Below are 2,186 nucleotides of genomic sequence, written 5' to 3'. Positions count from 1 at the left end.
AAAAAAAAAAAAAAAAAAAAAAAAGAAAGTATGATTCACACATACCTTTTAGCTTTCAAAGTGTGGTGGCACAGAAGTCTGATTCATTTCCCAGATTGTTGAGGCTAAATATATGCTATTTAGGGCGCTGTGGATCAGAATAAACACCTGTGTCTCCTGATTTTGCCCTTCTCTGTGTTACTTAACCTCTCTCTCTGCCTTATTTTACTCTAATAAAAGTAGATAGTAATAGTTACTCATTATAGGGTTGTGAGGATTAAAAGCTTAGATTGGTGCCTGCTGTATACTAAATGCTCGACAAATGTTAGGTTTGATGATTACTATTCGTGAGCTGCTATGAACTGGGAAGGTAAACCAAATGATTTATGTTTTTTACTGGCTTTTGGGCTTGACCTTTTTGTGTAGGATGCTCTTTTACATAAAAGTAGTATTTTCTGTAATGTCTGTAATTGAGTTATGATCAGCAGCACAATTTATTTATTTATTTATTTTTATTTTTATTTTTTTTGAGACAGAGTCTCACTCTGTGGCCCAGGCTGGAGTGCAGTGGCTGGATCTCAGCTCACTGCAAGCTCCGCCTCCCGGGTTTACGCCATTCTCCTGCCTCAGCCTCCCGAGTAGCTGGGACTACAGGCACCCGCCACCTCGCCCGGCTAGTTTTTTGTATTTTTTTAGTAGAGACGGGGTTTCACCATATTAGCCAGGATGGCCACGATCTCCTGACCTCGTGATCCGCCCGTCTCAGCCTCCCAAAGTACTGGGATTACGGGCTTGAGCCACCGCGCCCGGCCAGCAGCACAATTTATTACCCGTGTATTTGGATGTATCAGATGATGTAGGTAATAGTGCAGTGGTTAAGAGCATGGGCTTTGGTGTTAAATAGACACAGGTTTGGATCCTGTCTCTGCAACATACTATTGGGTGTGAACTTGTGGAAGGTAATTTCCTCATTTGTAAAAAGGGGACTCCAGCTGACCTCATACACGTTTTAGAAATCAAATGAAACAAACATGTGAAATGTTTGATACAATGCCTCACATATAAATACATATATATTTTTGATACAGGGTCTCACTCTGTCGCCCAAGGAATGCAGTGTCACGATCAGGGTTCACTGCAGCTTCAACTTCCTAGGCTCAAGTGATCCTCCTACTTCAACCTCTCAAGCAGCTGGGACTACAAGCATGCGCCACCATGCCTGGCTAATTTTTTTTTTTTTTTTTTTTTTTTTGAGATGGAGTCTTGCTCTGTCGCCAGGCTGGAGTGCAGTGACGCTACCTAGGCTCACTGCAAACTCCGCCTCCCGAGTTCAAGCGATTCCCCTGCCTCAGCCTCCCGAGTGGCTGGGACTACAGGCGCGTGCTCGGCTAATTTTGTATTTTTAGTAGAGTCGAGGTTTCACCATGTGGGCCAGGATGCTCTGGATCTCCTGACCTCGTCATCCGCCGGCCTCAGCCTCCCAAACTGCTGGGATTACAGGTGTGGGCCATCGCGCCCGGCCTTTTAAAAATTTTTTTGTAGAGACAGGATCTAGTTATGTTGACCAGGCTGGTCTCCAACTCCTGGGTTCAGGTGATCTTCCCACTTTGGTCTCCCAAAGTGTTGCAATTATAGGCGTGAGCCACCGCACCTGGCATATACATATGTGCGTGCGTGTGTGTGTGTGTGTGTGTGTGTGTGTACCCTCCTCCCCCAGGCCTATAAATATTAACTTTTTTTTTTCAAAGGCAAATCGAGGACCAGATGCCGATCCAATTGTACCTCAACTACTGATGTTATTTCTTCCACACCAAATTCAAGGTCTCCCCAGGACAAGTGTAACCATGGGCACAATGTCAGAATCTTTGAGGGCTGCATATCACTCAGCGACTAAAATAAACAGAATTATACCAAGACCTGTGACCTCTACCGAGACACGTTACCGTCTCCCCTTATTAACTATGTCAATTGTGGAATTTGCCTATGGAAACCAAAATGTCGACCTCTGGGAGTCGGCGTCTAACTCGATCACGTGACGCACCCCATCCCATCTTTTCTCGCAGTTGCATCAGCCAATTTAGAGCCGCCTTCCCAAGAATCCGCTAATGAGCGGATTCGTCCTCAGTTTGACTAGCATGTTGATTGACCAATAAAATCTCATGAGGTAAGGCGCGGCGGGGTGCTTTCCGACAGCGCGCTCTGATTGG

Source organism: Rhinopithecus bieti, unplaced genomic scaffold (genome assembly GCF_001698545.2).
Source record: "Rhinopithecus bieti isolate Rb0 unplaced genomic scaffold, ASM169854v2 scaffold_2574, whole genome shotgun sequence".
NCBI classification, from domain to species: Eukaryota; Metazoa; Chordata; class Mammalia; order Primates; family Cercopithecidae; genus Rhinopithecus; species Rhinopithecus bieti.
This window is presented reverse-complemented; position numbering follows the sequence as displayed.